The following is a 23,908-nucleotide window of genomic DNA, read 5'->3' as shown; positions in this document are numbered from 1 at the left end:
CTGAGCAGGGCCAGCAGTTGGACTCCGTGATCCTGGTGGGTCCCTTCCAGCTCAGGATATTCTGTGATTCTCTGCCACAGAGCTCAGATTTTTGTATTTTGGTTGAAAAAAACCTGGGTATTTTGCATTACAAGGGGCTTTTTAGGACAGATAATTGCAGAAAGAATAAAATAATCCACTATCTAAAAACATCCAGGCCTCAGCCTCCCTCAGCATCTCTGACGAAGACCTGGGCTGGGCAGGAGTGGGAGGGGGGCACTCCCAGGGCTGGGTTCGGGAGGGATCCAGAGGCAGGGATGCACTTTGGATCCCAGATCCCACCCCTCTCCTGGCTCATCAATTCTCCTTTCCCTCACAAACCTGCTCAGGCAAACAGCAGCACAAAGGAGCCCAGATGTCACCGCCATCAAGCATTTCAAGCCCAGTGCTCTCTTCACAGCTCAAAGACGGGAGACTTGCAAACATCGACTACAAGTAGGAAAAATGAATAATATATGAAAGAAAAAGCAAAAACCAGGAAACAGTCACAAGTGTGAGGCGTTAAGTGCTGTACATCCCCCACGACACGGCGACAGACTGGGAAGGGCTGGATGGATGTGGCAGGGAACACCTGAGAGCAGCTCCCTGCTCCCTGCCTGCTCCCTGCCCGTGGGAAGGGTGACAGTGACACTGTCCCGTGCCACAGTGGGACATCCACAGGTGGACTCACAGTTTGATAAAACCGGGCAGAAGGTGCCACAAACAGGAAAATTCATTCCGTTTTGGAATTTGGCACTTGTTCTCCACACAAACAGGTCCTCCCTGACCCTGTCTCCATCCTTGTTCTCTCTCTCCCTCCTCTTTCCCAGCCTCACCTGCTGCTGGGGGGTTCCTCCTCTGTCCCAAACGAGAATAACCCAGGTCTGGGCACCACAGACAGAACCTCAGAGAGGCTCCGGCTGGGAGGGACCTCCGGAGCTCCCCCAGGGTCCCCTGAGCAGTCACTCAGGAGTGTGTCCAGATGGGTTTGGAGTATCCCCAGGGAGGAGACTCCAGCCCCTCTCTGGTGTCTGTCCAGGGCCGGGCACTGCCCAGGGCAGCAGTTCTGCCTCCTGTGCAGGGGGAATTGCTGGGATCAGTCCCTGCCCATTGCTCTGGTGCCACTGCCAGGCCCGTGGAGCTCGATCCGTGCCTGACCCCTCCCTGCACACAGACACTGATAAGCCCAAGGGACATTGATAAGATCACTGTGGATGAGCCCCTTTGGTTCCACAAGCAGACAGAGCCCCGTGGCCACCTTGTAGCTCCCCTTGTCCCCCACCCTGCAACCCTGGGGACAGCTTTGCTGAGCTGGCCTAGGGGATGCAGGTAGGGAAATTGGGGGATTTTGGGGGAGTCATGATGCTCGGAACCAGACACTTGACAAAGAGTGGAATTTTTCAGGGCAGTTTCTGGGGATTTGGCACCTTTTCTGCTCAAAACCCACCTCCCTTCTGTGCCGCGTCACCCCCAGCTCCTTCCTCAGCGTCACCCAGAGCCTTCCCCTCCGTGTCACTCCTTCCCCAGCTCCCCACACCCTCGGCAGCAGCACATTTGTTAGTTGGCAGCTTTTATTTTGTATTTCATTTGCCATTTGTCAGCTGGGGAGCACGGCTTCGAGCTCCCGTTTGATGTTTCCATGTTTTCTACAAACGCTTTAAAGTCGCAGCGCTCGCCGGGCTCCGGAACTCACAGCAGCACAGGCACCCCCCTCTAGTGGCCCAAAGGCGAGCGGAGGGCTGCGAAAATGGGAGCGTTTTGCAGGTGTTGAGGGTCCCTCTGAGTGCCACAGGCAGAGGTGACGGGAGGGTGACAAAGCTCCATCCTTCAGGTACCGCCCCAGCGCTGCTGAGGCCTTCGCAGGGACACTGCCACACCTTTGGCTGCCTCAAATATCACTTGGAAAACATGGAATGAGGCAGGAGATGTCCCGTGTTGGAGCTGAATTGTATCCCTTCTGCAGTTCTGGGACCACAAGGCTCAGTACACGTGGGAAAATCTCATTCTGCTTTGCACTCTGGTTGTAGAAATCACTTGACTGGGAAGTTAAAGTGTGATTTAAATGCTGTTAAGGTGGGAAAATTAAGAGTTTGTTAAAATTACACAGCTGCGGTCACTGTACCTGAACTTTATCTTCCTCCAGAATTGCTGCTAATAAATGTCATATTTAGGGACAACAGGAGAGAAAACCAGTGGCTGATTTCTGCCCTGCCTCTGCCCATGTGCTCTGTGTGCTCCTGGAGGTCGTGTCCAGCACGGGAAAATGTGGGTGAGGGATTTAAACACGGGAATGGTTGGTTTGAGCTCTGGACTGGAAAATCACTGCTCATTCCGAGTGTAAAGTGATGGGTTTGTCAAAGATATCCATGAGAGACTTTTGATCACAGATAATCTCGCCTGTAACCACCCGTCCCATGGCAAAGCTGCATTAGGGAGATCTGGGGATTTGGACAGGCTTTTGGTACTTTTCTAGTGTGAAACCTTTCAGTGCCTAAAGAGGGATTGCAAGAAGGCTGGAGAGGGACTTGGGACAAGGGCTGGAGTGGCAGGACACAGGGAATGGCTTCCCACTGCCAGAGGGCAGGGCTGGGTGGGAGATTGGGAAGGAATTGTTCCCTGGGAGGGTGGGCAGGCCCTGGCACAGGGTGCCCAGAGCAGCTGGGGCTGCCCCTGGATCCCTGGCAGTGCCCAAGGCCAGGCTGGACATTGGGGCTTGGAGCAGCCTGGGACAGTGGGAGGTGTCCCTGCCCATGGCAGGGGTGGGACTGGATGAGTTTTAAGGTCCCTCCCACCCCAAACCCACCTGGGATTTTATGAACATTGATCTCCTTGAATCTCTCCCTAAATCTGTGTTCCCACAGTCAGAGTCAGCACAAAATCCATTCAGGACTCTCCGTAGAGACAATTCCAGGGCTCGGCCTGGAAGCTCTGGTGGCCACAGCAGTGAAACATCATCCTACAGGGCGCAGGCTGGAGGATCAATGGTCCTATTAATAGGACGAGACAGGTAATTCTGGGTGGAAACGACCACTTTCTGCATCAATTAGTCATGGAAGCAATCAGAGGTGGATGCTATTTTAGACATGGTTTTGGCAAGGGGTGAAGAGTCTATAGAGGAGCTGGTTATAGAAAATAACCTTGGACTGTGTGGCCAGGGGTTGATTCAGCTTGAATTAAAGGGAAGGGGAAAAAAATCCCAGACAACTAAGCCTGTGAGTGGGGGGTTGGTTTCATAAAGGGCAAGTTAGGAGAAATTTAATAAAATTATTTAGTGAAGTAAGCTGGCCACAGAAGCCCGGGGAGCTGATGGGATGCTTTTAAGCCAAAGGGGCAAACCATGGAATTTGTAACTCAGTGGAGGGTGAAGGGAAGAGCAGGTGGGGAAAATTCCCAGGTGGCTCCACAAATAACAACCTCAGGAAGGATCAGAGCAGTGAGGGTGAGGTCTGAGGGTGGGAGCAAAGGGCTGAGCCACAAAGGGGGCTCTGTGGGAGAGGGGAGGAGAGCAGAGGAGGATCCTGTCGTGCTGTGGGATCCTAAAGGAAAAGGTGGAGTTGGGTTTATGGATAAGAGGGATGAGGATGGATGTGGGGCTACCAGAGAGTCATTTGGGATCAAGGCTTAAAATAATGAGGTGCAACAGCTCCACAATAAGAGATCAGCTTTAGAAAAGGCTGACAAAGGAGGGTTTGGAACTGGACAGTCCCATGCTCAAGGCAAAAGCCTGAATCAGGGCACTCAATACAGTGAAATTCCATGTGATCTGCAAAGGGAGGTGTGCAAACAGCAGGAACAACAGGGCTTGAACTGGTGGGAGTTCAAAATTTCCAGAGAAAGATGAAAGAAGTGAAGGTAGAGAGTAAGAGGGAAAGGGACAGGTCTTTATCCAGGACAGACTCACCCCATCCCCTCTCTCAAATACCAGATCCTGTGGGCAAAGGGAATGCAGATCCCTCTGCATGGACTTCAGCAGAGGATCTGATACAGTTCCTCCTGAGAAATTATTATTTCAGCTGGGAAAGATGGGGATTAGTGCAAGAATTGCAAGGAGATAAGCCTGAGCCAGGAAAAACAGGCACACTCTGTGCTGAGGGGGCTGTGGGGCTTGGGCAGGGCACAGGGGGGTTCAGGACCCAACCTTGGAGCAGATCACACTGATCTTCTACTCCGTGACCTTGGCTGAGGAGGCAGGAATGAGCTCACAGAATTGCTGCTGCCACAGAACTGGCAGGTGAGGGTGGTTCAGTGGAGAATCTGAACATTTGGGGGACTTTGAGGACTGAAGCAAGTGCCCAAAATTTGTAACGAAATGCAAAAATGTAATGAAATGTAAAAATGTAATGAAATTCCCAAGTAAGGCTTTGGGTCATGCTTTTGTGGGCCAGGATTTTGCTGGGTTATGGGGCTCCCAGCTGGAAGGAGGGGAGGTGGAGAAATCCTGAAATGCAGCCATCGTGCTGCCACCTTCGTGACGGAACCGAGAGCTGTGAAAGGTTTGAGGCAATGACTGATGGAGTGTTTCCGCAGAGGTTTCACATGTTCACACACACTGCTGCTGGAACCTCGAGGGGATCAGCTGCGGTCTGAAACGGGGAACAGAAACTGCAGGGAGGGCACTGAAGGTGCACAGGGAGCCTGTGCTGCAGCAGGGAATGGAGACCTGGGCCGTGGAGCCAGGCTGGGACAGGAGTGGCTGATCTTTATAAACTAAACTTTAGCGGAGGAAGGGATGTCCAAAGAGCAGTGGTGGCACAGACACAGCTCCACAGGCGGCTCTGGGGTGGGGGGGGTGGTTGGGATGGGGCCCTGAACAGCAGGAGGGAAACCCCCAAATCTGTCAGAGGAGCTGTGGGGACAGGATGGTTTCCAAACACCTGGAAACACTTGGTGCCTGTTAAAGGGCTGGCTGGAGACAGGAGAGAGGGGACAAAGTGAGCTGCACCTTCTTGTTTTAAAACACACTGCGGAAAGTGTGGGCAAGGAAGAAAATCAGGGCTCTTTTGCAACTCAAAGCTCTGACTCAATAGCCACTTCTAGATGGATGTTTTCTGATGAATATCAAGAATTTTTGTTTTGTCTCCTTGAGGGGGCCACAATCAAATGGTCTCTGTGCATTGGGGCCACTCCAGCCCTCTGTGCCTGTCCCATACCCGTAGATCCACCTGGAGACACCACTGTCCCAAAATGACCCTATGGGAAGGGTTTGCCCTTGCTCTGTTGCTGAGTCTGAAACCAAACAAGCTGCTCATGTCTGGTTCACCCCATCCCAGCCCTGCACAGCCCAGGGCCAGCCCCAAACCGAGGTGACCTCACAGAAATCTGGGTGCTTGGTGGCAGCTTCCTTAAAGGATGGCCTTAATGAGAAGGGAGGGTTCCGCATCCCCCACAGGGATGGGCCAGACCTGTAGGTCACCTCCTGTCCCCAGACCTTCTGCAGGTCACCTCCTGTCCCCAGACCTTCTGCAGGTCACCTCCTGTCCCCCTTCATTTCTCTAAATCCCCTGGGATTGCTGTTGGCGCTGCCACACAAAGATGTTCCCTGTCCATGAACTTGATCAGCCACTTCTCCTCCTTTCCCAATAAAATCAGCTGCCCTTTGTGCAAGGAATTGCTATTTCTGTACCCAGATCCGAGTCTCTCTGGAGAACCAGACATTATCTGCTATCACATATCCTGCAAATGCTCCTTGCTCTAATTAAGCAATAATTAATGGCTCCAAAGTATGAGGTGGATTCCCAAGTTCTCTGCGCTGCACAGTAAGTAGCAGGTCTGTTTTCTGCTTTTCAATTTCAATTAAAAAAGCTCATGTTCCCTTTCAGTGTCCTTGTGTCTGCAGTCAGTGCTCAGCAGACACGACCATTCCAGCAGTATCTCATTTGTTCCTCACATGAAATTATACTAAAAAAGTAAATTATTGTATCTTTTTTTTTTTTTTTTTTGGCTTTTTTCCCTGTTATGAGCTCCATACCTAAACCTGAGTAGGAAAACTATTTTTAGATAGTTTTAGAGTGATTTTTTGGATCGATGCAGGTGGCATCCCCACCCAAAGCCCTCTGCAAACCCCTTGCTCTCAGTTCCTGCTCAGACCCTGCAGCCAGGGCAGAATTCAGGTGGTTCCTGTGTTGTGTGGAAAATACCATTTTCAATCTACACATCATATTTTCCTCATGGTTCCTAAAACCAGGGGGCTTCCTACTGAGGGAATTCAGCTCCAAATCTCTGCTGCCTGGAGCATATGGGCTAAATTTGGTTGCAATCCTCACACTTCGTTTTTGGCAGGGACAACGTGTGAAGCCTTCAAATGAACATTCTCTCCTTGGCTGATTTTTTGCATCTGTTTGGGCAAGGCAGGGGAAGGGGAAGCCCAAGCACCTGACAACACCTTTAATGCTGCCCTGGCAGGTCCTGCCCAGGAGTGTAAAGCCAAGGTGCTGCAGTCCCTCGGGGCGTGTGAAGCTCTTCTTGCTCCTCCTGCCCCTCTCCTTCCCCCAGCCCAGGATCTCCAGTGCTGCAAACACCGGTGGGGCAGCGCCGGCTGCCAGAAGGGAGGATTCTCCCCTCCCTGAGCACTTTCTGAATGAGCTTCTCTGCCCTGCAAAGCTCAGATCTGCTGAGAGAAGCCCCCATGGGGAGCAAGCCAGAGGCAGCAGCCAGGGCTCAGACAGCCTGGGCAGAAAGCAGAGCTCCCTGGAGGGACACAGGGCTGGCTTTGTCCCCTCCAAAAGGCCACTGCACCCAAGGACAGGGTGGCTGTGGCTCAGTGGAGCCTCCAGGTGCCATTCCCGTCCCTGCAGAGCAGGGTCTGCAGCCTTCACTCTCCTGCAGGGAGATTTGAGCTGGGGACTGGGCTCCTTGGGCTGCCAGAGCACTGGGGTCTTGCTGCAGCCCCATTATTTTTGTGTCTCCAGTGCCTCTACCTCGAGGGGACTCAAAGCAGCTCCATTTCTGTAGATTTTTGTCCAAGTGAATCAGAAAATCTCTGTCCGTGTGGGTTGCTGGGAATGCTGCAACGGCTGATACAGCCCATATGTTACTGCTGAGCTGGTGGCACCAAGATGTTATTTCAGAAAACAGCTGTTATTAGCTTTAACCACGGAAAACTTACATTTGGGGGACTCTATTTTTACCCCTCTTATCACTGTTCCTACCCCTGATTTATTGACATGGGTAGGGAAAATGTTGTTCCCTGAATTGGAGCTGCTGTGATGCCAACACAGAGTTCATGGTGGCTCCAGCTCTTAATATGGAATTGCTGTGTCCCATTTTAGCTGGATTTCAGCTCTGAAACAGCACAGGCAGCTGAGGTGAGGGAACAGGGAAGGTGACTGGCTGGTCAATGAAAACAAAAGGGCTCAGTTTGCCTGAATTTTCATTTGGGAAACTGTGAGAGTTGCCCAATTTGCTAAAAACATCCCAGCAATGCCTGTGGCTTCCATGGAAAGGACGATGAATTCCTGAAGTTCCCCAAAATTTTGGCTTGAGAGTTAATTCTGACTTAGAAGCTCCTTATTTACTATTTCCTCCATTTCATTCACTGGTGTCAGGGAGAGCTCGAGTGCTGCCAGTCTCCCACGCTCCCCAGCCCAGCTTCCCAGACTGGAAGTTCTCCCAGCACACTGGTGAGTGCCAGATGCCAGGCAAAATGAGGGGATTTTTGGAAAATGCACAGCAGAAATCTGGAAACAAACCTTGACTGAAGGTAAAACTTCAGCTGCTTATTAGCAAAGGGGCTGTTGATGTTATTCATGATGGAGCAGGGGATTGATCACCTCAGCTCTGCCTTCCTGGTGAGGTCTCTGTCACCTGCACAGGCTCCTTGTGTAGGAAAGGCAGTAGAGAGCTGTGAGTCCATCCTGACCAGAGCTGTGGAATCACAGAATGTCCTGACTGGAAGGGATCTGCCAGGATCATCCAGCCCAAGCCCCGGCCCTGCACGGACACCCCAACAATCCCACCCTGTGCCTGGGAGTGTTGTCCAAGCCAAAGGGTCTGGATGTCCAGCACGAGGAGCTGCTCTCTCCTGGTTCAAAGTGTCCCTGGGCAGCCCCAGGCTGTCAGGAACCAAACCCAGAGGGTGTTAATCCTGCCCTTCCCTCAGCACTGCCCAGTGCTGGGACTTCCTTTTCCCCCAGGAAAGGGCTGGGGTAGGATGTGGGCACAGGCTGTGCTCCCCGGCCCAAGGGAGCACTGCAGGAGCTGAGAGGAGCCCAGCACGCCCTGAGCTGCTCCTGCACATCTCATCCCCTTCCGAGGGCTCTGTGCCCATTCAGGGCAGGCTCAGGCTGAGAGCAGGGAAAGGTTCTTCCCCCAGAGGGTGCTGGGCACTGCCCAGGCTCCCCAGGGAATGGGCACGGCCCCGAGGCTGCCAGAGCTCCAGGAGCGTTTGGACAGCGCTGCCAGGGATGCCCAGGGTGGGGCTGTTGGGGGGGTCTGTGCAGGGCCAGGGGTTGGACTGGATGGTCCTGGTGGGCCCTTCCAGCCCAGGATATTCTGTGATGATCTCCTGTTCCATAGGACAGCCCAAGCTGCGGATTCCAGCAGCTCCATGACCACTGGACAGGTGGGGCTGGCCAGGCTAGGCACAGCAAGCCCAACCTGCTGCAAGGGGAAACCCAGCACGTCCCAAAGGCACCGTGTGGGCTCGGTGACGGGAGGAGGGGATGGACCTCAGCGTGGCTGGGGCTGCAGTCCGTGTGTGGAACGTGTCCCGGGGGAGCCTGGCAAGCCCAGGGCCTCCTTCTCCTGGGGTTCCCAGTGGAAGCCAGCACAGCTCTGACACACAGTGTGGGACAGAAGCTGCTTCTGTCCCTTTTTGGTGTCCCCCCAAGGGGCTGAGAGCTCTTTGCTGGGACAAGGGAGTCAAGCACATGGACACTTCCCTACTCTGCTGTTCCCAAGGCTTTGCCCTCCCTTCCCCAATGGAATGACAGTGCTCACACGGAGTGGGAGCTGCTGCTGGCTCCCGTGCCAGGTACAGCCTGTTCCCTCCTGCCTTCCCATCCCACTGGGAGCACTGAGAGCCTCAATGGGGAACAACACCATCGTTGTGCTGAGCACAACTCTCTGTTGGGTCTTTTGTCTTAGGGTTGCTCTTCTGGAGAGCATTAGATCAAATTCTCATGGACAATTAGAACTGGGAGAATATTAACAAAGGAGAAAATTATGCATTGAACATTTTGCTTGCAAAATTCACTGAATAAATTATTCAGATTTAATGTGGAAGAATAATGGAGGAAATAATTGAATAATGAAATATCATAAAATTAATGGACTATTCTATTAATAATTTTACATCTCAGTCTAATACAATAGAATGGGGAACAAGAAGAAGAGGAAAAAATAATTTGGCATGTTTGGATGAGAAGAGAGCAATGGCTCTGTTTGTGACACTCAGCATTGCCAGAGCTCATGAATTTATCATGACTCCAGTGCTGCAAAGGGCTGTGCTGAGCATTCCGAGGCCACAGGCAAATCTCCGACTTCCACCTCTGTGATGGCACCCAAAAAATCCAAACTGTCACCTGAGTTTGGCCCAACCACCACCCATAATACCCAGGGGTTTTTAGAGCAGTCTCAGGACCTTTCCAAGCCAACTTGCCAGGAGATTAGGGATCCCACTGGCAAACCCTGGGGAAGGTGTGGTGCTGCAGGGAAATGGAAAATGCCCTCAGGGTTTGCTGGGTGTTGGATTGGGCAGGTTGGATTATCCTCAGAGCTCTAAATTCAGGGAGATGAATCCCACCCTGGAGGACTCAATGACTCACCAAGACCCTTCAGAGCAGCCACAGCAAACCAAGGGTGGGATCTGACCACCAACCTCTCACCCCTTCCACGGCTCCTGGGCATCCCCATCCTTGGATTTTGCCTGGTGAAGGGGCTGCAGGTGCTGAGTTTTCCATCATTTCCCCCGGAGCTCCCAGGGAGGGGGCCCTGTCTGGTCCTGCAGCCCCCCAGGCTGGCGAGTGCTCCCTTCATTACCTCCCATAACTGATGAACCCACAGAGGGTCAGAGTGTTCTTTAGCAATTAACTGAGCTCCAGAGACTGTAATTTGTCTTGTTCATGTTACAGCACCAAATGAATTTCCCTGTGTTTAATAATCATTCTAAAAGCAGATCACAGAGCGGGGAGGGAGGGTGAGATTGTATCAATCATTTGTTTTCCAACTCTTTCAAGGAATTTCCTACTGTGTTTAATTTCTTGCTGCTAAGTCCTACATGAGCCTCGGGAAGGCGGGCACTGCTATTATTATTCATTTTTTAATCATCAGAGGAAACTATTTAGCTGCTCTAGAAAATTAACGTGCTTCCAAATTCGGGAGGAGTCAACAACTGGGAAAATGCAATTTTCATGGACGCCGTCGTATTAGTCTAAGTGGTATAATTTAGGACAGCTTCATTTAGGGATTTTTGAAGGGAATTTAGCTAAAGCCCATGGATTCCTGCTGCAGAGAATCCCTTTTGGGCCATTTTTGGACTGAGCCACTCTCCCACTTTGCAAATGAGGCAGAGAGAAATTGGCTCACCCAGGGCTGCAGCAGCATCCCTCATCCCAGGCTGGGACCACAGCAGCACCTGCCAGGTACAAACACAACCTCTGCTGCTACAGGACCAAACCTCCGCTCTGTCCCAGCTGGATAAGGACAGGAATTAGAAATAACCACAGAGAAACAGCTCAGAACACAGAAAGCAGAGTAGGATTTGCCCTGATTTGAGAGGAAAAAAAAACCCAAAAAGACAAAAAAATAGAAAGAAAATTAGCATTTGCCCTGAAAACCGACCGAGCTTGAAGGAATTGTCAAAAATCAGTGTAGACAAATCATCCATATTCTGTGGGAAAAAGCTGCTTTTGCCTCCTCCTGCCTGAACTCCTGTGCTGGCACAGCTCCGAGGCCGGGCTCTGGGGCACACAGGGAAACAGCTCCAGACAGGTCCTGAGAGGAAAATCCTCCCTGCAGCCCTGCCAGGGGGGCACTGCCATCCATTCCCTTTCAGGGAGCTTTCCCACATGAGCTGGGCTCTTCTCAGCAGGAATTTCTCCTTCGGGAGATGATCTGGGTGTCTGCTGTGACATCCCGGGGAGGTGACATGTTTGGGCATCTTGTGACTTTTCAGGGCCACTGGGTGGGAGACATTTCCCACCGGGTTTTCCTCCTGGACACCAAGTGTGCAAAATCTGAAACCACTCAAAGGAAAGAATTCTCCACAGCAATGCTGGAATCTCACACCTATTGGAAAATTATTCAAATAACAGGAATTTTTTCCAAGCAAAGGACAACTTTTAAAACAACAGCTCCCTGTCCCTCTTCCTTCTTGCTATTCCCAAAGGCGTCCCCAGCTCGGTCAGTGCAGATGGTCCATGGGGAGGGGACTTTGTCCGAGGCCTGGGGGTCGGGTTTGGGGTCCCTTTTGCAGAGGCCGGGGTGAGGGAGAGCTCTGGGTCCGCACTAGAGGGCACTCCTGCCATGCAGAACCTGCGCTCCAGAAGGATGCAGGATCCTTCCAAGGCTGCAGCCGGAGCAGCGCACACGGGGGACATCCCTGTTCCGTGCGGAGGGAGAGCGGCTGCAAGGGACAAACCCCCCGGCACCCTCCACTCCCTGCCAAAATCTCCTTCTGGAGTCTGTGGGAGCTTCTGGAACGCAGGGCCCACCATCCTTGAAGGGTTTGTCCGTGAAGGGCCAGCCCTGGCTTTGGGTGCGGCTTCAAACAGGGGTAAGGGCTCGAGACTTCTTGGGCTGATGAAGCTCCCAGGTCTGCCAGGGGACTGTGGAGGGGCCAAAGTACTGCTCAGGTGGAAGTGAGTGGGCACCAGGTGACATGAGCTGCTCCAGGAGAGTTAACGTGGCTGACCCAAGTGAAAAGGATGTTTCCTCAGCCTTCTGGAGACCTTGGCAAAAACCAAGAGGCACCACATGGCCGAAGGGTGAGCCAGCTGATGGAGCCACCTGGATTTCTAAAGGCCTTTCACAGAATCCTGATCAAAAGTTTTAAGGAAATTGAGAGAATGGAGGACAAAGGGCCTGGCATGGACTGGTGGTTGACAGCAGGTGGAGGAGAAGAGGCAGCAGTCAGCTCTGATGGGGTGAGACCTCCAGCAGCCCCCGTGGGCTCTGTGCTGGGACCTGGGCAGCTCCACACACTCATGGGCTGGGAGAGGCCCCCAGCAGCAAACCCCAACATTCTCTGGTGATGAAAAGTTGCTCAAAGCACGAGGGAGAAGAGCAAACAGTGCCTGGCTGCAGGAGGATGTCACAAATCCGTGTGAACAGGCCATGAAATGGGAGAGCAAATCTGGTGTTGAGAAGTTTACAGTGGGACAGCTGCTGACAAACCCGGGGGGCCCCAGGCTCCACAGCACCCTTGGGAATGAGGCAATTCCATGGAAGTATGCGAGTGCCTCTGCCACTGGAGCAGCAGTTCCCACGCCATCTCCAGCAGGAGCTGACACCACATCAACCCTCTGGAGCAGGAACCCCCCAGGCTGCCCCCACAGCCGCAGTTCTTGCCACACACGCGGGGCCTGATCCCACAGGGATCAGCTTCCTCGTGTTATTTTTATTTTGCTCTCGGGGCTGAGCTCAGATGATGTGAAATGTGTGTGGCAAATCCACTCCCCACATCACATCTCCCGTGTGAGGCTGCTGGGCCTCAGACAACAACTTCCCTGTCTGCAGCCGGGTTATTTATGGAGGCGGCCGATCCGTCTGGGCAGCTGCTGGAATCTGCTGCTGCTGCCTGAAAATGCAGCTCTAATCACCTCTGCGTGCCCCTTCTTTAGGGATGGAATAATAAACCCTTGTGCTGCCTTAATAAAGAAGAAAAGAGGATCACATTTTGCTTTTCCAAGTTTCTCACTGCAGGGAATTTTAAGGCCGTGCTTGCTGTTGTTCCTCCACCTCTAAGCCCGAGCCTGAAGGAGTTCAGGCATTGCCCACCTCTGATGGGACTGCAAACCTGATTTCAGGGCTTCTGCAAAAGTTGCTTTCAATAACCCCACCTCCAAACCTCACTTCCCATGGCTGATTTCTGCCCTTGGATGTTTGGAAACTCTTGCCTCCTGAGGAGCTCAGGCTGTGCAGACACAGCTTGTGCTGTGCTGGCAAAACCAACTGATAAGGAATTTAATAGGAAAGGCTGCTGAGAGAGGAGAGGAATGAGATTGTGTCAGTTGATATTCCCAAGAGCTGGAACCCATGGCTGTGCCTCTGTCTGATGTGACAGTTCTGCCCTTCTGACCAGGACTTTTCCTTGCTGAAAGCTCAGCCCCTCTAGGACAGGTTCTTCTGCCCCAGCCCCCCAAGTCCTGTTACCTTCTTCCCAGTAGCTGCTTCTCCAACCCATTGGTTTCTGGGCTTTCTCATCCTTTCACATCCCTGGAGAAGAGCTCCAGGGACCTTTCCCCAGCCAGGGAGTTGCTGGTTCTGGTCTCTCTATAATGGGATGCACAGGCTGGGCACCACGATATAAGAAAGATCTAAAGCTGTTAGAGAGTGTCCAAAGGAGAGCTGTGGAGATGGTGAAGGGCTGTGAGGGGAAGCTGCATGAGGGGAGCAGCTGAGGGCACTGGGTTTGGTCAGCTGGAGAAGAGGAGACTGAGGGGAGACCTCTCCAGGGGCTACAACTCCTCCTGATGGGCAGCTCAGATCTCTGCTCCCTGGGACAGGGACAGCACCCAGGGAGCGGCTGGAGCTGGGCCAGGGCAGGCTCAGGCTGAGAGCAGGGAAAGGTTCTTCCCCCAGAGGGTGCTGGGCACTGCCCAGGCTCCCCAGGGAATGGGCACGGCCCCGAGGCTGCCAGAGCTCCAGGAGCGTTTGGACAGCGCTGCCAGGGATGCCCAGGGTGGGGCTGTTGGGGGGTCTGTGCAGGGCCAGGGGTTGGACTGGATGGTCCTGGTGAGCCTTTTCCAGCTGAGGAGTTTCTGTGACTCCACACTGACCCTCAGCTGCTCCAAGCCCAGAGGTCTGGCTGAACAGTTACAGTGAGACCCCTGCAATCCCATCACTTCACCCTTCACACATTGGGCAAACACCTCCAGCACATTGTTGTTGATTCTGACACCGTCTGTTCCTATGCTTACATGAAGAGCCATCGGTTTCAGGGCAGACCCAGCAGTGTTTATTTTGTAGCTGCTTTGTGAGCTCTGTCACTCACTCTAAAGCTGAGAGCTGCACCCACAGAGAGCCCAGGATCCCTGCTTTAGAGGAAAACCCTCACTCTTAGCCCACACTGGATAACCCAACTCCCACCAGGAGCACTGCTGGGCAATATTTTCTCTTTGCCTTCTCACATGGAAGCTGCACTGGTTTTTCCCCACAATTTAAGCCTGCTGACGATGAGCAAGGCCTGTTTAATTTGCCGTCCTTGTTTGCTCATTAATTCCACTGAATACTTTATTTACTAACATACTTCTTCTAAATTACTTGATTACTTAACTAAATTTATTTATTTACAGTGGATAGCAGAAAAGAAAAACAGCTGCAGTGGCTCCTTGCTGACAGTCCCCCAAACCACAGGCTGAGTGGCAGTGAAATCCCTGGATTTTGGGTGCTGCCAGCACGTTTCATAAGCTCTGGGCAAAGCAGTGGGTGTGTCCCTCAGAAGGACATTTCCTCAAACCTGGGGGTAGATTTTAATGTAATTTTATTGTCCCCAGATGTTGCTTGTCCAAATGAGAACAAGCCAGAGCCCCTGAAGCAAGACTGAGTGGTGTGAACAGCGCAGAGCAAAGCCATGGAAACTCTGGGGGGATCCTGGCAGTGTGATACCTCCTAAATTATGGGATAAACAATGGATTCAGTTGGAAACCATGGAACTCTGAGCAACCAACTGAACTAATGGAGATAAACCAAACCCCACTTTAGGTTCTTCATTCCTACCAGGTGTGCTGGAGTTTCTTTTGCAGGTTTGTTTTAATAGAAACCTGGAATCATATAATATCCTGAGCTGGAGGGATCCACAGGGACCATCCAGCCCAGCCCCTGGCCCTGCACAGACCCCCCAACAGCCCCACCCTGGGCATCCCTGGCAGCGCTGTCCAAACGCTCCTGGAGCTCTGGCAGCCTCAGGGCCGTGCCCATTCCCTGGGGAGCCTGGGCAGTGCCCAGCAGCCTCTGGAGGAAGAACCTTTCAAACAGCACAAGCCAAGAAAAGGAGGAAAATCCTGGTGGTTCTCTGCAGTGCCCTGAAAGAAAATGAACAACAGCTTTTGCAAGAGACCCCAAGGGAGTTTTGCTCATTATGAGACCCTGAATGAGGCTGTGCGATATTAGAGGGTCTGATGGGAAACAGATTTCAGGGAGAGCTTCCTGAGGGCTCCCAGAAAAGAGTCCTCCTTCCAGGCCTGGGTATTTGGGATGAACAACAGCTTGTTTATTCCTACAGAGGTTCCTGCAGCTGGCCTGAGAGGAGTTAGGAAAGATGGTATCTCCAGCAGCTGATGTAAGCCAGAGTGGAAACATTTGTTCAGGAATCAGAGGCTTTATGTCTGCTTGGTGTCTAAGAACTACCACGGGGTCCATGATGGGGCCAGTGAATTATCCCTTCAGTCACGGCATGTGATTCATCGACCCTGTCTTTACTGTTCAGCTCTGGCAGACCCAAAATCGAGTCGAGCTCAACCTGCTCAGCTCATTTAACTTTCCTGCTGCAGAGAAGGTGCCATCTCCCACCCTTGTGATCAGCTTTGGCACCAAGCAGCAGTGAGTGCGTCCTCCCCAGGGCACAGCAGAAAATGCTGCTTTGGCTGCTGGTCTCGTCTGTAATTAAGGGCATCTGTCAATAAAACATCCTCCTCTCTCAGGGCCGCTGTGCTGGCAGGTGCTGAGGGCTGCCTTTAGCTGGGCTTTACTCCCAAGGAGTTCCAAAGGCTCTGCCAATCCCTCCTGGACACCAGAGGACCTCAGACCCTCCCCAGAGTGGTGGCCCTGGGTTGGTGGCAGGGTCGTGGTGCCCATGGCAGGGCAGGCTGGGGGCCTGGGCCTGTGAAATGCAGGTTTCCAGCTGTGCACAATCCCTCTGCTTCTGGGCACTGGGATACTCAGAAATACCGATTTCTTTATGTTTCACAAGTGTTCCTGAAAATTCCTAGAAAGGCAGCTTGAGTGGTGCCTGCAGAACTCCTCAGGCCTACACAGCACGGGCAGCTCCACGTGGTTTTCAGAACAAGCTGGATTTTGCTCTTTGCTAATCTGAAACGGGTCAAGGGTAAAATTTTGACCAATTTTGTATCTGAGGAGGGCTCCAGGGAGAAGTTACAGCAGCTTAAAGAGAGGCAGCTGCATTCCAGAAATAACTCCTGTTCCCTCAGCACAGGGAACAAAACGGGCACCCTCGGAGCAACGTGTTTATTCCAAACAGCACTCCAGCCTTATTTTGTTTCCCAGGACTTGAGGAAATTCCTCCTGGCTTCCAAGAAAACGTTACAAGGGTACTTTAAAGGAAGGCAGGGACTTTAAGGCAGTGGTGGCCACTGGCCTGTCACAGGCACCAGCAGGCCAGGAGAGCCTGGGGAAGCCAATCCAAATTTCCAGGTTCATTTTAAGGCCAGAAGGAAGCCTGTACCTTGTAACACTATAGTAACTGCATCAATTTCCTCTTCTAATTTCATCTTTTCTCTTCTAGAAGGATATAAAACAGTATCCTTCAGGTATGGCTACATACATTTCACTACAAGAGTGAAATGAGTTTTTCCTTCTCCTTGCTTCAGATCAAAAATGCTGCTGAGATTTCAGGGATTTCTTATAATTAAGAGGATGCAGCTTCTGAGCTCTTGGTAGAATCATTACCAGGGTTTACTCCTGCATTTTACAGAGTCCATCACCTTGTCCAGCCTTTGTGTGTGAGCTGAGGTGGCCTCTCATCCCCAGTTTGGATCAGAGCTGGGCTCCAGGGACTCTGGGCTTGTCAGAAATCCAACATGACGTAACAATTTCATTTGCTGGAGATAAATACCCCGTAAATAATACCAGCAAAGCTCGCTGTTCCTTCAGGAGGGATGTTTCCATCCATGGAAAACAAACATCTGGGCTTTGGTTTGTTGCTTTATTGCTGCCCATTGCTGCCTTTTGCCTTCACAGAGCAGTGGGAGGTCACTGTCCAGGGACTCCCTTTATGTGACTTTTGTTCAGAAAATATTCTTGAGGATTGCAAAGATTACCCATGAATCATGCCCATAATGCTTAATTTGCTGTACACAAACATTTCCACTTTGGAGTAATTTTCCTGATCCCTGGGTGAAAGCAAGGAACACAGCAGAAACTCTTCTTTTCCATGAAAACCAGAGGCATTGGAACTGTCGAGTTCTGCTTTTCAGACTCCTCATCTCACAGGTAAAACTGGGACAACTCCAAGGTGTTTTCAAGGAGTCTGGATCCAAAAAGCAACCAGGAAGTATCTGGTAGGAGATAAAATCTAAAAGAGTTTTTTCCTGGTGATTGGACTCTGCAGAGAGCATTGGGATCTATCCCTAGACAGGTGTTGCCCAAGTGGGCAGACAATATTGAAGTTCGTTGCAGCTAAACAGGTAAATTTTAACTAAACTGGTGAAGTAACTCATGTAGAGATTCAGGGGCAGAGCTTTCCACCTTCCTGATAACCAAGTGGTTCTTAGAGCAGAAGCCAAATCATAGCACCTGGCTATAAACACAGATCCAAACATGAAAAACAAATCAAAACATGAAAAACAAATCAAAACCTGGTTTCTCATTAGCCCAGCTCCTACAGAACAAGAAAGCTCATGATGCCTTCATTAGCAGTCATTTCATAATGACCCTGGCCAAGGCACTGTATGGAAGGGCAAAATGTTCCAGTTCCTTCAGACTTCACCAGGAGAAAGTTCCTTCATTATCCAGCCTGTTGGTGGCTGAGGCTGCCCTGCCAGGACCTAGCAAACAGATCACCATTCCCATCTCATCTAGCAATTGTTATTCCTTCCTGTTCTCCTCATTTTCCGCAGTAGCTCTTCCACCAGAGGCGCTCAGAAGAGCCCCCCAGCACTGCAGGAGACAGCTGTGCTTTGGTTCATGGTCTGCAGGGTGAGACAGGAGTTTGTGGGGGCTTCACTGCTGATCCTGCACGGCCCCAGTGCAGCTGGCAAAGTCCCACCTGCAGCTGGCAGAGGATTAGCACAGAAATCCTGGGATGGACTCACAGCCCTTGTCCAGCCGGGCCAGATCTCACTGCAAACGGGCAAGAGGCAGATTTCCTTCTAGGCAATGGGAAGAAAGTCACTTGCAGGCGTTTTAGGGGTAAAAATAGAACAAGTGTTTCATCTGAGGTCTTTCATCTGAGGGTGCAGGTGCAGTCCTGTCTGGGGGACAGGCACAGGGCAAAGTCACCCCTGAGGAAAGAGGGAAAAACAGGAGAGACTCCAGGAACGGGCAGGGATGGGGCAGAGATCAAACAGAGACTGAAACCTGGGGACATGCCCAGGCTATGGGGACAGTGCCAAGAGGGCACAGGGCTGCCAGGGCCCAGCACAAGTTCTCCTGGTGCTCACTGGTGCCAGAGGCCTTGCAGCAGTACCAGCTCCATTCCAGGCCAGCTCTCAGCACTGCAAGGGTCTGGCACCGAGGTTAAAACCTCCAGGTATTGCAGAACGCCCTGACATTGGGAAATGCAGCAGGGTTTCACTCAGGAAAGCAAGGACACAGCCTTTCCAGCACCAGCCAGCCTTTCACATTCACCACTCCATCACTTCCCATTACCAGAAGCATTCATTTCTCACCAAAGTACTCCCAGCATCAGCACACATTTAAACCATATTATTTTTCAAGTCAAGGTCTGAACACAGCCTGTATCAAACTGCTCCATTATTTCCTTCTGCCAGGCAGCCTCTCATGGTTCAGCCATGTGTTCCCAGGCTCCAAGCCCAGCTGCTCTTGGAAACCACGCTCCAAGCACATGTTCCTGCATGGGATGTTCGTTATTATTTTCAGCTTCATTTTATTGGTGCACGTCCTCCCTGTGTGCCCCCAAAGGGCTGCTTTCAGCAGGGTTTGGACAAAGTTGTTTGATTGGCTCCAGGCTTCTTTGTGAGTTTATCCAATGCCAGGCTCAGGCACTGAACCCATGCCAGGTAATTCATCATTTCTCCTTAAAAGCTATAGACAGAATCCTGCTCTTAGCCTGTCAGATAAAGGCCTGAGAATTGCCTTTCAGCCCACCTAATGAGGGTTTGTGTTTTTCTACGCTCGGGAGGATGGATGGTCTTAATTTCTGGTTTCTTTCAAAGAGAGCAATTTTCTTCCACAAAAAAGACCAGGAATAATAGACACAATGTGGCTTATTCTGAGTCACCCTTTAACCATTTGTACTTATATTTTCTCTTTGTGCATCTTCCCTGAAACTCAGAGTGCCCTTCAGCAGCTGCTGTACATTTTCCCTTGCCATGAGGCATTTCTGTGCCTGAGGGTTTCATGCATAGCCAGCATCCTCTCCTGGACTTGCTGACAGCCTCCACAAATACTTCCCTCAAATTCGAGGTCTTCCAGGTGGGGCTTTTCTATTCCAGCCCTGCAGGAGTTGCCTGTGGGATGTGAGGAAGCTGAGACTTGGTGTGCACAGGACTGTGCAGGGCCAGAGCTCCTCCTTCTGTGCCCTGAGATCACCCAAGGGCCAGCCCAGGGCACCACGGTGGGGGAATCTGTAGGAGTCTCCCAATCAATCTGGCACTGCCCATATTGAACAATCCTACACAAATATTCCTGGGCATCACAGGGGTTCTCGTTGGCCAAATGCTAAATCCGAAGTTCTGTTCCCTGTGGTTCTTGCTTTCTCCACATTCACCCCACTTTTGTGACAGTTTCATCCCCAGCTGGAAGCTCAGCCTGGGGAGTGCTCAGTCCCACAGTCCCTCAGATTCAGCCTTGAGATGGCATCTGAAGGGCTCTCCAAGGGAGGATAAAGCAGCAGGGAAGGAAAAAAACATGGACTCCTAAGGAAGCAGTGACATCTGTGAAGAGCTGAGAGGGAAAAACAAATGCACAGCTGGTTTCCAGTGGGGAGCAGTGGGATATAAGAGAATCCCAGGTCAGTCTGGGTTGGAACGGACCTTAAAGCTCACCCAGTGCCACCCCTGCCACGGGCAGGGACACCTCCCACTGTCCCAGGCTGCTCCAAGCCCCAATGTCCAGCCTGGCCTTGGGCACTGCCAGGGATCCAGGGGCAGCCCCAGCTGCTCTGGGCACCCTGTGCCAGGGCCTGCCCACCCTCCCAGGGAACAATTCCTTCCCAATATCCCATCCATCCCTGCCCTCTGGCACTGGGAAGCCATTCCCTGTGTCCTGTCCTTCCATGTCCTTATGAAAATCCCTTTCCAGTTCTCTTGGAGCCCCTTTAGGTACTGAAAGGCTACAGTAAGATCACTTTGGAGCCTGCTCTTCTCCAGGCTGAATAATCCCAATTCTCTCAGCATTTCCTCATATGAGAGAGGCTCCAGCTTTTGGAGCATCTTTGTGGTCCCTGTTTATTCCCTTCTCTGATAAATTAATGCAACAGCTCAAACATCATCATTTCTTTGTAAACTTCCCACTTTGCAGGGGAAAAGGGAATCGTCCATCTTACAGGGGATGAGCTGAAGGAGAGTAAATTCCAGGTTTGGGTTCACCTGGGGTGGTGGTGGTTTTGTGACTCTGATGGGTTTTGGTGCAGTTTGGAAAGAGAATCACAAGTCCTTGGAGCAGCACATTCCAGCAGTGCTGGGGCCATTTCACTCCAGAATGAAGAGAAAATTTTGATATGAAATGTTTGCAGAGGCAAAAGCACCCAAATTTCAGAGGCTCCATAGCTCAGGGGTTAGAGCACTGGTCTAGTAAACCAGGGGTCGTGAGTTCAAATCTCACTGGAGCCTGGGGAGGGTCTGCACCTCCTGCAAAGACCTTGCTGCTTTATCTTCCTGTTTATTCCCAAAGTGCTCCTGATGTTTTTTGGAGCATCCACCCCAGTCTATGTGGAATACAAACATCCCACAGCACCTACACCAATAACAGGCAATGAGAAGCAGAGAAACCAGCCATGGTCAGAGTTGTACCCTTGGGATGTTTTTAATGGACAGCAATGGGAGATGGGGAACACCCAATAATGGGATTTGGAGCCTTCTGGGCCCAGCAGACTTTGTGAGGGTCATGGATGGACAAAGCTGAAATGGCTGCCAGGTATTTACAGCCAGAGCTGCTTCATCTCTTCAGACATCAGCAGGACGATCAAATTACAGCTCCAGAGCTCGGTAATTGCAGAGCTGGCTGAAAACATTATAAATGTGGTTTGTGGAGGAGCAGCAGCATCCGTCGTGTCCAGAGCCCTGCTGGGGGGGCTGGACAGTTATAATTTCTAAAAATAAGGAAATAGGTAGGAATTAACCTATTTTGCATCTTGAATTCCATGAATTGCTGTCCAGATTTATGAGATTTCCTATTCTGCCTTTGCACATCTCTTTTCCCTGCTCATTTTCAAGTAGACTCCCTATATTGAGTCCAAATGAGCCAAACCAGTGATGGAAAAGGTCATTTCTGAATTTCAAAAGGGCCTTTTCCATCTGAGGGAAGGACGGCTCAAAAGCCTGAACGATTTTTGTCTTGTGGAGGGGGACACAGGGTGGCAGGAGGGACATGGTGCTTTGTTTGCCTCTCCTCCGGCTGGTTCTTTCCAGCTCTGTTGTCCCAAAAAAGTGAGCTTTGGAGGGTTGGTGTGCTTTCTCCACAGGAGGAGTGACCTGCAGGAATTGCCCTGTTTTCCCCTGCATATATCCCAGTAAGGATAAAGAAACAGAAGCCAGCAGGGTTCCCATTAATCTGCAATTAATAAACAAGCACAAGTTACTGTTATTGTAACCCAAGGAAAATGGACAGATGGGTTTTACTAAAAGTGAATTTATTTCCAGGCTGCTGTGGCTCCACGTGGCCTCCCCCTGTCCCCCATTCCAGCTTTATCTCTGCATTTGGCTTTCAGAGAAGACCACAGAGCAAGACCCAAAAAGATCTTTGTGGTTCAATGTTCACTTCTGCAATCAGGCTCATGGGTTCAGCTGAGCTGAGCCTGGTGGGGATGGAAATGATCCTCTGAAAAATTAATGTCTTTCCTTTCTGTGCAAAGGCGACAAATGTTCAGGATGTGTTTTGCTGAATTCCTAATCTCTGCAGTACTGATATTAATGCCAGGGCTCCTCTCCCCGTGACCCTGCTGCAATGCAGAGCCCAAACTCTCTGGTGCTGCTTGCTGAACACAGGCCTGGGGCAGAGATGAGTTTTACCAGGGGACCTGGCCCTGAAATCCCTTTGTATCCATCACCCATCCTCTCCTTCTCTGCTTTCTGAAGACACAGCTTGACAAGAGGAACAAAGAGGGCAAAGTGATTTATATCCAAATCCTGAAGCCAGGTAAATGTGGCCGGGAGGGCGTGGGGAGGGATCTTGGTGGCCTGTTTGACTGCCCATTCCTTTGGAATGTGTGAGCCTCTTGCAAACACAGCAGCCCTGGCAGCCGGCAAAGCTCATCTCCCTGCTGGGCACGGCAGCTCAGAATGGAAAGATTTTCCATTATCACCACATCCCAAACATTGCTCCGTGAGTGTTTGGAAAGGATTATGCCCTGTTCGAGGGGAAAACCCCAAACCAGCAATTCCTGCAAGGATAAAAGACCCCGTGGACAGGTCACAGAGCACTGCAAAAATGTCTCAAAGCCACAGAGCAATGGGACAGCTTTTCCTTAGCATCCAGCGTGGTTTGCACAGCTCCTGGTCCTGGGAATCCTGCAGGTCCCAGTCCCTCCCTGACTGTGCTGCTCACCCTTGAAATTTCCATACCTTGGAAAATCTCCTTGGCAGGGCCCTCAAGGTGTAATGGTGGCATTCTGATTCTCCTGGACTCAGCCAGGGAGATCCCACTGACCTGCTCAGGGCAGTTGGAATATAAGTAAACATCCTCATTCCTGTGGGGCATAACTCCATGAGAAACCTGAGAAAGAATGTGGGATTGTTTTAGTTACTGTAAATTTAACCAAACTACAAAGAGTATAAAAAATTACTGCCAGTTGAACCAGCTTTAAAAAGCCAGCCATGCCCACTTTCACCCAGGCATGCTGCCATGGAAATGGAGCTGAAGGACAGATCCAGGATAGGGTAGGAATGTGCCAGGAGGAATGGCACAGGGATGGCAGGTCTGCCTTAGAGGGGGGGGATGGAAGGAGTTTATTGTGTTTAGTCTGCCCACAGGAAGGCTTAAAGTAGACATGAGTAACTCACAGAAATACCACAGGAGTAAACAGCCAGGAGAAAGAACTGTTTAAACTCAATTACATGATGAGCAGGAATGAATATGATAGGCTGGAATTTAAAAAAAAATCTAAAAATCAGAGGAATCATTTTTTCAAGCAGCCGAGGAGGAGGAAACCCCACGAGAGGTGAGAAAGGGAACCAAGAGGTTATGGAGGAGCTGGATAGCACAGCCAGACTCCACGAGCCCAGAGCTCCTGTCCTGTGTTCTATTCAGCAGTGACACCAGGGAATCACAGAATCCTGGGATGGGTTGGGTTGAAGGGACCTTAAACTCTTCTCATCCCACCCCCTGCCATGGGCAGGGACACCTTCCATGATCCCAGGTTGCTCCAACCCCATCCAACCTGGCCTTGGACACCTCCAGGGTGTGACCTTGACTAAGTTCAGCCTCATGCTGTGGTGGGTGAGTACCTGTGTGTATTTTGTGTATTTTTAACAGCCTTTGAAGTAACTTGTTTCTCCAAATGCTTCTCCCCTTTTCAGGAGCAGGAGGCAAGGACTTTAATTCTGCTTTCTCCTGCTCCCTGGAGAGCCTGTGACGTACCTGCTGATTGCCTCAGCTGCCCCCGGCTGGGAGGGAAGCAGCTCATTCCCTGTGCAGAGAGCCCAGTTAGAGAGCT

General features: G+C 51.3%; 1 long non-coding RNA gene and 1 other non-coding gene across 2 annotated transcripts; both read left to right on the top strand.

The window, feature by feature from the left end:
- The first annotated feature begins 1,054 nt into the window (after positions 1–1,054).
- Positions 1,055–22,850, top strand: LOC116454334. The gene is made up of 3 exons (XR_004244069.1): positions 1,055–1,153; positions 22,041–22,054; positions 22,839–22,850. It is a non-coding gene; the product is annotated as an uncharacterized LOC116454334 (long non-coding RNA).
- Positions 20,795–20,867, top strand: TRNAT-AGU. The gene has a single exon. It is a non-coding gene; the product is annotated as a tRNA-Thr (tRNA).
- Positions 22,851–23,908: the final 1,058 nt, after the last annotated feature.

The sequence above is a fragment of the Corvus moneduloides genome, chromosome 21 (assembly GCF_009650955.1).
Source record: "Corvus moneduloides isolate bCorMon1 chromosome 21, bCorMon1.pri, whole genome shotgun sequence".
Classification (NCBI taxonomy): domain Eukaryota; kingdom Metazoa; phylum Chordata; class Aves; order Passeriformes; family Corvidae; genus Corvus; species Corvus moneduloides.
Note: the sequence above shows the minus strand (reverse complement) of the source record. Positions and strands in the feature narration are given on the sequence as shown.